We start from the raw sequence: 11,006 nt of genomic DNA on the forward strand, positions 1-11,006 counted from the left end.
CAACGTTCTGAACGCCCCGAGAGTGATACGCTCTGAATTTACCAACGGACAATCTGACAACGTTCTGAATGTCCCTGAGAGTGATACGCTCTGAATTTACCAACGGACAATCTGACAAAGTTCTGAACGTCCCGAGAGTGATACGCTCTGAATTTACCAACGGACAATCTGAAAACGTTCTGAACGCCCCGAGAGTGATACGCTCTGAATTTACCAACGGACAATCTGACAACGCTCTGAATTTACCAACGGACAATCTGACAACGTTCTGAACGTCCCGAGAGTGATACGCTCTGAATTTACCAACGGACAATCTGACAACGTTCTGAACGTCCCGAGAGTGATACGCTCTGAATTTACCAACGGACAATCTGACAACGTTCTGAACGTCCCGAGAGTGATACGCTCTGAATTTACCAACGGACAATCTGACAACGTTCTGAACGTACCGAGAGTGATACGCTCTGAATTTACCAACGGACAATCTGACAACGTTCTGAACGTCCCGAGAGTGATACGCTCTGAATTTACCAACGGACAATCTGACAACGTTCTGAACGTCCCGAGAGTGATACGCTCTGAATTTACCAACGGACAATCGGACAACGCTCTGAATTTAAAAACGGACAATCTAACAACGTTCTGAACGTCCCGAGAGTGATACGCTCTGAATTTACCAACGGACAATCGGACAACGCTCTGAATTTACCAACGGACAATCGGACAACGCTCTGAATTTACCAACGGACAATCTGACAACGCTCTGAACGTCCCGAGAGTGATACGCTCTGAATTTACCAACGGACAATCTGACAACGTTCTGAACGTCCCGAGAGTGATACGCTCTGAATTTACCAACGGACAATCTGACAACGTTCTGAACGTCCCGAGAGTGATACGCTCTGAATTTACCAACGGACAATCTGACAACGTTCTGAACGTCCCTGAGAGTGATACGCTCTGAATTTACCAACGGACAATCGGACAACGTTCTGAATTTACCAACGGACAATCTGACAACGCTCTGAATTTACCAACGGACAATCTGACAACGCTCTGAACGTCCCGAGAGTGATACGCTCTGAATTTACCAACGGACAATCTGACAACGCTCTGAATTTACCAACGGACAATCGGACAACGCTCTGAATTTACCAACGGACAATCTGACAACGCTCTGAATTTACCAACGGACAATCTGACAACGCTCTGAATTTACCAACGGACAATCTGACAACGTTCTGAACAGCCCGAGAGTGATACGCTCTGAATTTACCAACGGACAATCTGACAACGTTCTGAACGTCCCGAGAGTGATACGCTCTGAATTTACCATCGGACAATCTGACAACGTTCTGAAAGTCCAGAGAGTGATACGCTCTGAATTTACCAACGGACAATCTGACAACGTTCTGAACGTCCCGAGAGTGATACGCTCTGAATTTACCAACGGACAATCTGACAACGTTCTGAACGCCCCGAGAGTGATACGCTCTGAATTTACCAACGGACAATCTGACAACGTTCTGAATGTCCCTGAGAGTGATACGCTCTGAATTTACCAACGGACAATCTGACAAAGTTCTGAACGTCCCGAGAGTGATACGCTCTGAATTTACCAACGGACAATCTGACAACGTTCTGAACGTCCCGAGAGTGATACGCTCTGAATTTACCAACGGACAATCTGACCACGTTCTGAACGCCCCGAGAGTGATACGCTCTGAATTTACCAACGGACAATCTGACAACGCTCTGAATTTACCAACGGACAATCTGACAACGTTCTGAACGTCCCGAGAGTGATACGCTCTGAATTTACCAACGGACAATCTGACAACGTTCTGAACGCCCCTGAGAGTGATACGCTCTGAATTTACCAACGGACAATCTGACAACGTTCTGAACGTCCCGAGAGTGATACGCTCTGAATTTACCAACGGACAATCTGACAACGTTCTGAACGTCCCGAGAGTGATACGCTCTGAATTTACCAACGGACAATCTGACAACGTTCTGAACGTCCCTGAGAGTGATACGCTCTGAATTTACCAACGGACAATCTGACAACGTTCTGAACGTCCCGAGAGTGATACTCTCTGAATTTACCAACGGACAATCGGACAACGTTCTGAATTTACCAACGGACAATCTGACAACGCTCTGAATTTACCAACGGACAATCTGACAACGTTCTGAACGTCCCGAGAGTGATACGCTCTGAATTTACCAATGGACAATCTGACAACGTTCTGAACGTCCCGAGAGTGATACGCTCTGAATTTACCAACAGACAATCGGACAACGCTCTGAATTTACCAACGGACAATCGGACAACGCTCTGAATTTACCAACGGACAATCTGACAACGCTCTGAATTTACCAACGGACAATCTGACAACGCTCTGAATTTACCAACGGACAATCTGACAACGTTCTGAACGTCCCGAGAGTGATACGCTCTGAATTTACCAACGGACAATCTGACAACGTTCTGAACGTCCCGAGAGTGATACGCTCTGAATTTACCAACGGACAATCTGACAACGTTCTGAACGTCCCGAGAGTGATACGCTCTGAATTTACCATCGGACAATCTGACAACGTTCTGAACGTCCCGAGAGTGATACGCTCTGAATTTACCAACGGACAATCTGACAACGTTCTGAACGTCCCGAGAGTGATACGCTCTGAATTTACCAACGGACAATCTGACAACGTTCTGAACGCCCCGAGAGTGATACGCTCTGAATTTACCAACAGACAATCTGACAACGTTCTGAACGTCCCGAGAGTGATACGCTCTGAATTTACCAACGGACAATCTGACAACGTTCTGAACGCCCCGAGAGTGATACGCTCTGAATTTACCAACGGACAATCTGACAACGTTCTGAACGTCCCTGAGAGTGATACGCTCTGAATTTACCAACGGACAATCTGACAACGCTCTGAATTTACCAACGGACAATCTGACAACGTTCTGAACGTCCCGAGAGTGATACGCTCTGAATTTACCAACGGACAATCGGACAACGTTCTGAATTTACCAACGGACAATCTGACAACGCTCTGAATTTACCAACGGACAATCTGACAACGTTCTGAACGTCCCGAGAGTGATACGCTCTGAATTTACCATCGGACAATCGGACAACGCTCTGAATTTACCAACGGACAATCTGACAACGCTCTGAATTTACCATCGGACAATCTGACAACGCTCTGAATTTACCAACGACCCAAGGGCACTCTGACAAACTGGAGGCAATATACGAACACAGCCTATTGTTCGTAAGTCTGTCTGGAGTGCCAGAGGGGCCAGATTTGGAGTTGCACTTCTGGGGACTATTTCATTGGTTCCATTGCGCCAGGCAAGCTCAATCAAGCGCTGCTGAAGAATCTGTCATAAAACAAGTACTATTTGAAACCAGGTCTGCAGAACAGAGTTTTTTTTTTCTCTGAACGGGATTGTGTTGCTGGAAGCTCCATTTGATTTGTTTGTAATTTTAAAGGATTTTACTCCGCTAAGTTCTACATACCACAGAAAGCTGTTGTCAGTACTCTTGAGGTAAGTGGTGCGGGTCAGGAAATCTCACTTGGAGAATGTGTCTCTGGAAAGTTTCAGAAACTCTAGTGAATGTGTACTGTAGCACTTGATGGTAGTATGGGAACTTTCGGCAGAACTTGACGATTTGAAAGCCATGGCATATTCACACAGGAAACGGCAGGGTCAAGAGTATGGGTCTAAGTGACTGTTTAAATAATAATACATGGGACTTATAGAGCACTTTTACACAACCCATTGAGATGAAACAAGAAACAAAACAGAACATCGCCAGACTAAACTCTCCTGCAACCCGCCTCACCCAATGTGGTACGGATCTGCTATTTTTATACTTTAGAACCGGAACCCCCATCAGAAGCTAGCCAGCTAACTAGCTATTAGCTAATACTCAGTTAGCCACTGCTAGCGGTCCTCACCGTTAACTCGGACATCAGCCAGCCTCAGCTTGGTTAATACCTGCCAGTCTGCACAGCACGATATCAACCCAGAGCATATCGGACTGCTTTTTCTCTACCACGTCTCCTGATTCCTACCGCAAGCTCTGAACCTTTACACCGGATCATCGCAGCTAGCCAGCTGCTATCTGAGTGGCTACTCCTGGCTAACGTCTCTGTCCCAAAGCAAGCACCAGTTAGCCTGGAGCTAGGCTTGAGCTAGGCCCATCTCCTGGCTAGCCAAAGAGGTCCACCAGCCAATTCTTGGGCTACAATACCTCTTTTGCCAATTGGCCTGAACCCTTTACTGCCGACACGGAGCCCCGCCGATCCATCACGACTGGTCTGCCGAGGTAACCGTCCGAGGTGGTATCAACAGGCTTTTCCGTTGCGACGTCGCCGGATGCCCATCTGCTAGCTCCGGCCCGCTAGCTGTCTGAATAGCCATGTCTCCAGCTCGCCTAGCGTAGCAGCGAGCGACTACGGAATTGGATCCCTGACTCATCTAGTGCTACTTGTTGGATCCTATGATCACTCGGCTACACATGCCTCTCCCTAATGTCAATACGCCTTGTCTATTGCTGTTTTGGTTAGTGATTATTGGCTTATTTCACGGTAGAGCCCTTAGCCCTGCCCAATATACCTTAGATAGCCCTTTTGTTCCACCTCCCACACATGTGGTAACCTCACCTGGCTTAACTGGTGCCTCTAGAGACAAAACCTCTCTCATCGTCACTCAATGCCTAGGTTTACCTCCACTGTACTCACACCCTAGCATACCCTTGTCTGTACATTATGCCTTGAATCTATTCTTCTGCGCCCAAAAATCTGCTACTTTTATTCTCTGTCCCCAACGCACTAGACAACCAGTTCTTATAGCCTTTAGCCGTACCTTTATCCTACTCTTCCTCTGTTCCTCTGGTGATGTAGAGGTTATCCTCTCTTGGGTAGGGGGCAGTATTTTCACGTCCGGAGGAAAAGCGTGCCCAAAGTAAACTGCCTGTTACTCAGGCCCAGTAGCTAGGATATGCATATTGGTGGAATTGGAAAACACTCTAAAGTTTCTAAAACGGTTCAAATGAGGTCTGTGAGTATAACAGAACTGATATGGCAGGCGAAACCCAGAGGACAAACTATCCAAAAAATAATCATTTCAGCCTTCCACTGTTTTCAATGGCTTTCATGTTTATTATGAGGCGAAGTCCTCCCAGATTGCAGTTCCTAAGGCTTCCACTAGATGTCTTTAGAAAGAGTCTTTAGAAAGAGTTTTAGGTATGTTGTAGTTTTTCTAAGAGGCTCCCATTTTGTCTGTACTGTTTCCATGCGAGTGGGTGAAAGCGTGTTCTTTGTTATTTATCTCCGGTAATGAACATACTACTCTCTGTCTTAAATGTGATCTTTTATTTACGTAAAAGGGTACCTGAGGTTTGATTATAAATTATGTTTGACTTGTTTGGATAAGTTTGGTCAAACGACCACCCCTCATCACTGTCAAACACTCCCTAAAACATTTCAGCAAGCTGGCCTTTCTAATCGACCTGGCCCTGGTATACTGGAAGGATATTGACCTCATCCTGTCAGTAGAGGATGCCTGGTTGCTCTTTGAAAGTGTTTTCCTTGCCATCATAAATAAGCATGCCCCATTCAAAAAAATGTAGAACTAAGAAAATATATAGTCCTTGGTTCACCCCAGACTTGACTGCCCTTGACCAACACAAAAACATCCTTTGGCGTTCTGCATTAGCATCGAATAGCCGCCGCGATGTGCAACTTTTCAGGGAAGTCAGGAACCTATATACTCAGGCAGTTAGGAAAGCTAAGGCTAGCTTTTTCAAACATACATTTGCATCCTGTTGCACTAATTCCAAAAAGTTTTGGGACACTGTGAAGTCCATGGAGAATAAGAGCACCTCCTCCCAGCTGCCCACTGCACTGAGGCTAGGAAACACTGTCACCACCGATAAATCTATGATAATCGATCATTTCAAGAAGCAATTTTCTACGGCTGGCCATGCTTTCCACCTGGTTACCCCTACCCCGGCCGACAGCTCAGCACCCCCTGCAGCAACCTCTCCCCCTACTGTGTTTATTTATTTTGCTCATTTGCACCCAATTATTTTTATTTCTACTTTGCACATTCTTCCACTGCAAATCAACCATTCCAGTGTGTTACTTGCTATATTATATTTACTTCGCCACCATGGCCTTTTTTGCCTTTACTTCCCTTATCTCCCCTCATTTGCTCACATCGCATGTATACTTGTTTTTCTACTGTATTATTGACTGTGTGTTTGTTTAACTCCATGTGTAACTCTGTGTTGTTGTATGTGTCGAACTGCTTTGCTTTATCTTGGCCAGGTTGCAATTGCAAATGAGAACTTGTTCTCAACTAGCCTACCTGGTTAAATAAAGGTGAAATAAAGAAAATAAAAAATAAATCAATAAATAAATAAATAAATTGTCTTCTGTCTATCCCCCTGTTGTCCTGTTGTCCTCTGTCTATTCCCCTGTTGTCCTCTCTCTATCGCCCTGTTGTCCTCTGTCTATTCCTCTGTTGTCTTCTGTCTATCCCCCTGTTGTCCTCTCTCTATCCCCCTGTTGTCCTCTCTCTGTCCCCCTGTTGTCCTCTCTCTATCCCCCTGTTGTCCTCTCTCTATCCCCCTGTTGTCCTCTGTCTATCCCCCTGTTGTCCTCTCTATATCCCCCTGTTGTCCTGTTGTCCTCTATCTGTCCCCCTGTTGTCCTCTCTCTATTCCCCTGTTGTCCTCTCTCTATTCCCCTGTTGTCCTCTGTCTATTCCCCTGTTGTCCTCTCTCTATTCCCCTGTTGTCCTCTGTCTATTCCCCTGTTGTCCTCTCTCTATCCCCCTGTTGTCCTCTCTATATCCCCCTGTTGTCCTCTCTCTATCCCCCTGTTGTCCTCTGTCTATTCCCTGTTGTCCTCTGTCTATTCCCCTGTTGTCCTCTCTCTATCCCCCTGTTGTCCTCTGTCTATTCCCCTGTTGTCCTCTGTCTATTCCCCTGTTGTCCTCTCTCTATTCCCCTGTTGTCCTCTGTCTATTCCCCTGTTGTCCTCTGTCTATTCCCCTGTTGTCCTCTCTCTATCCCCCTGTTGTCCTCTCTCTATCCCCCTGTTGTCCTCTCTATATCCCCCTGTTGTCCTGTTGTCCTCTATCTGTCCCCCTGTTGTCCTCTCTCTATTCCCCTGTTGTCCTCTCTCTATTCCCCTGTTGTCCTCTCTCTATTCACCTGTTGTCCTCTCTCTATCCCCCTGTTGTCCTCTCTCTGTCCCCCTGTTGTCCTCTGTCTATCCCCCTGTTGTCCTCTCTCTATCCTCCTGTTGTCCTCTCTCTATCCCCCTGTTGTCCTCTCTCTATCCCCCCTGTTGTCCTCTCTCTATCCCCTGTTGTCCTCTCTATATCCCCCTGTTGTCCTGTTGTCCTCTATCTGTCCCCCTGTTGTCCTCTCTCTATCCCCCTGTTGTCCTCTCTCTATCCCCTGTTGTCCTCTGTCTATTCCCTGTTGTCCTCTCTATATCCCCCTGTTGTCCTGTTGTCCTCTCTCTGTCCCCCTGTTGTCCTCTCTATATCCCCCTGTTGTCCTGTTGTCCTCTCTCTGTCCCCCTGTTGTCCTCTCTCTATCCCCCCTGTTGTCCTCTCTCTATTCCCTGTTGTCCTCTCTCTATCCCCCTGTTGTCCCTCTCTCTGTCCCCCTGTTGTCCTCTGTCTATCCCCCTGTTGTCCTCTCTCTATCCCCCTGTTGTCCTCTCTCTATCCCCCTGTTGTCCTCTCTCTGTCCCCCTGTTGTCCTCTCTCTATCCCCTGTTGTCCTCTCTCTATCCCCCCTGTTGTCCTCTGTCTATCCCCCTGTTGTCCTCTCTATATCCCCCTGTTGTCCTGTTGTCCTCTATCTGTCCCCCTGTTGTCCTCTCTCTATTCCCCTGTTGTCCTCTCTCTATTCCCCTGTTGTCCTCTGTCTATTCCCCTGTTGTCCTCTCTCTATTCCCCTGTTGTCCTCTGTCTATTCCCCTGTTGTCCTCTCTCTATCCCCCTGTTGTCCTCTCTATATCCCCCTGTTGTCCTCTCTCTATCCCCCTGTTGTCCTCTGTCTATTCCCCTGTTGTCCTCTGTCTATTCCCCTGTTGTCCTCTGTCTATTCCCCTGTTGTCCTCTCTCTATCCCCCTGTTGTCCTCTGTCTATTCCCCTGTTGTCCTCTGTCTATTCCCCTGTTGTCCTCTCTCTATTCCCCTGTTGTCCTCTGTCTATTCCCCTGTTGTCCTCTGTCTATTCCCTGTTGTCCTCTCTCTATCCCCCTGTTGTCCTCTCTCTATCCCCCCTGTTGTCCTCTCTATATCCCCCTGTTGTCCTGTTGTCCTCTATCTGTCCCCCTGTTGTCCTCTCTCTATTCCCCTGTTGTCCTCTCTCTATTCCCCTGTTGTCCTCTCTCTGTCCCCCTGTTGTCCTCTGTCTATCCCCTGTTGTCCTCTCTCTATCCTCCTGTTGTCCTCTCTCTATCCCCCTGTTGTCCTCTCTCTATCCCCCTGTTGTCCTCTCTCTATCCCCCTGTTGTCCTCTCTCTATCCCCTGTTGTCCTCTCTATATCCCCCTGTTGTCCTGTTGTCCTCTATCTGTCCCCCTGTTGTCCTCTCTCTATTCCCTGTTGTCCTCTCTCTATCCCCCTGTTGTCCTCTGTCTATCCCCCTGTTGTCCTCTCTCTATTCCCCTGTTGTCATGTTGTCCTCTCTCCATTCCCATGTTGTCCTCTATCTGTCCCCCTGTTGTCCTCTCTCTATTCCCCTGTTGTCCTGTTGTCCTCTCTCTGTCCCCCTGTTGTCCTCTCTATATCCCCCTGTTGTCCTGTTGTCCTCTCTCTGTCCCCCTGTTGTCCTCTCTATATCCCCCTGTTGTCCTGTTGTCCTCTCTCTATCCCCCTGTTGTCCTCTCTCTGTCCCCCTGTTGTCCTCTCTCTATCCCCCTGTTGTCCTCTCTCTATCCCCCTGTTGTCCTCTCTCTATCCCCCTGTTGTCCTCTCTCTGTCCCCCTGTTGTCCTCTCTCTATCCCCCTGTTGTCCTCTCTCTATCCCCTTGTTGTCCTCTCTCTGTCCCCCTGTTGTCCTCTCTCTGTCCCCCTGTTGTCCTCTCTCTATCCCCCTGTTGTCCTCTCTCTATCCCCCTGTTGTCCTCTCTCTGTTCCCCTGTTGTCCTCTCTCTATCCCCCTGTTGTCCTCTCTCTATCCCCCTGTTGTCCTCTCTCTGTCCCCCTGTTGTCCTCTCTCTATTCCCCTGTTGTCCTCTCTATATCCCCCTGTTGTCCTGTTGTCCTCTCTCTGTCCCCTGTTGTCCTCTCTATATCCCCCTGTTGTCCTGTTGTCCTCTCTCTGTCCCCCTGTTGTCCTCTCTCTATCCCCCTGTTGTCCTCTCTCTGTCCCCCTGTTGTCCTCTGTCTATCCCCCTGTTGTCCTCTCTCTATCCCCCTGTTGTCCTCTCTCTATCCCCCTGTTGTCCTCTCTCTATCCCCCTGTTGTCCTCTCTATATCCCCCTGTTGTCCTGTTGTCCTCTATCTGTCCCCCTGTTGTCCTCTCTCTATTCCCCTGTTGTCCTCTCTCTATCCCCCTGTTGTCCTCTGTCTATCCCCCTGTTGTCCTCTCTCTATTCCCCTGTTGTCATGTTGTCCTCTCTCCATTCCCCTGTTGTCCTCTATCTGTCCCCCTGTTGTCCTCTCTCTATTCCCCTGTTGTCCTGTTGTCCTCTCTCTGTCCCCCTGTTGTCCTCTCTATATCCCCCTGTTGTCCTGTTGTCCTCTCTCTGTCCCCCTGTTGTCCTCTCTATATCCCCCTGTTGTCCTGTTGTCCTCTCTCTCTGTCCCCTGTTGTCCTCTCTCTGTCCCCCTGTTGTCCTCTCTCTATCCCCCTGTTGTCCTCTCTCTATCCCCCTGTTGTCCTCTCTCTGTCCCCCTGTTGTCCTCTCTCTATCCCCCTGTTGTCCTCTCTCTATCCCCCTGTTGTCCTCTCTCTATCCCCCTGTTGTCCTCTCTCTGTCCCCCTGTTGTCCTCTCTCTGTCCCCCTGTTGTCCTCTCTCTGTCCCCCTGTTGTCCTCTCTCTATCCCCCTGTTGTCCTCTCTCTATCCCCCTGTTGTCCTCTCTCTGTCCCCCTGTTGTCCTCTCTCTGTCCCCCTGTTGTCCTCTCTCTATCCCCCTGTTGTCCTCTCTCTGTCCCCCTGTTGTCCTCTCTCTGTCCCCTGTTGTCCTCTCTCTATCCCCTGTTGTCCTCTCTCTATCCCCCTGTTGTCCTCTCTCTGTCCCCCTGTTGTCCTCTCTCTATCCCCCTGTTGTCCTCTCTCTATTCCCCTGTTGTCCTCTCTATATCCCCCTGTTGTCCTGTTGTCCTCTCTCTGTCCCCCTGTTGTCCTCTCTATATCCCCCTGTTGTCCTGTTGTCCTCTCTCTGTCCCCCTGTTGTCCTCTCTCTATCCCCCTGTTGTCCTCTCTCTATTCCCCTGTTGTCCTCTCTCTATCCCCCTGTTGTCCTCTCTCTGTCCCCTGTTGTCCTCTGTCTATCCCCCTGTTGTCCTCTCTATCCTCCTGTTGTCCTCTCTCTATCCCCCTGTTGTCCTCTCTCTATCCCCCTGTTGTCCTCTCTCTATCCCCCTGTTGTCATCTCTCTATCCCCCTGTTGTCCTCTCTATATCCCCTGTTGTCCTGTTGTCCTCTATCTGTCCCCCTGTTGTCCTCTCTCTATTCCCCTGTTGTCCTCTGTCTATCCCCCTGTTGTCCTCTCTCTATTCCCCTGTTGTCATGTTGTCCTCTCTCCATTCCCCTGTTGTCCTCTATCTGTCCCCCTGTTGTCCTCTCTCTATTCCCCTGTTGTCCTGTTGTCCTCTCTCTGTCCCCCTGTTGTCCTCTCTATATCCCCCTGTTGTCCTGTTGTCCTCTCTCTGTCCCCCTGTTGTCCTCTCTATATCCCCCTGTTGTCCTCTCTCTGTCCCCCTGTTGTCCTCTCTATAT

The sequence above is a fragment of the Oncorhynchus nerka genome, linkage group LG10, assembly GCF_034236695.1.
Source record: "Oncorhynchus nerka isolate Pitt River linkage group LG10, Oner_Uvic_2.0, whole genome shotgun sequence".
In the NCBI taxonomy this organism is placed as follows: domain Eukaryota; kingdom Metazoa; phylum Chordata; class Actinopteri; order Salmoniformes; family Salmonidae; genus Oncorhynchus; species Oncorhynchus nerka.